Here is a 382-nt window from a genome sequence, read left to right on the forward strand (position 1 = left end):
CGAATTCGTGGGCGTGAACAACAGGTAAGATCCTAGGCCACGAGAGCTGTCGGTATGTTCGCTAGTCTAGCCACCTAAGTTCTAACCTAGTCGAGCCGCAGCCCGATAGTAAAAACGGAAAAAAGCCTAAATTGCTCTAAGTATTAAGTTTGCTCTGATCTCCCCCCACCCCCCACCTCTCTTCGTCCTGGGTCCTCCTTATATACTCCTCCTTAGGTCGGTTTACCTCTTCTCGGGCCGGATTTGTCGTGAAGCGGGCTTTTCCATATTTTCTTCTTCTTTGTAATTATCTTCGGAAATTTAACATTTATCTCTTCCCGTAGATGAGATGAACCGTCATACCAGTCTTTGGGTTCAAGTCTTTTGGGACCAAAGATGGGCC

The sequence above is a fragment of the Brassica oleracea genome, chromosome C5, assembly GCF_000695525.1.
Source record: "Brassica oleracea var. oleracea cultivar TO1000 chromosome C5, BOL, whole genome shotgun sequence".
Classification (NCBI taxonomy): Eukaryota; Viridiplantae; Streptophyta; class Magnoliopsida; order Brassicales; family Brassicaceae; genus Brassica; species Brassica oleracea.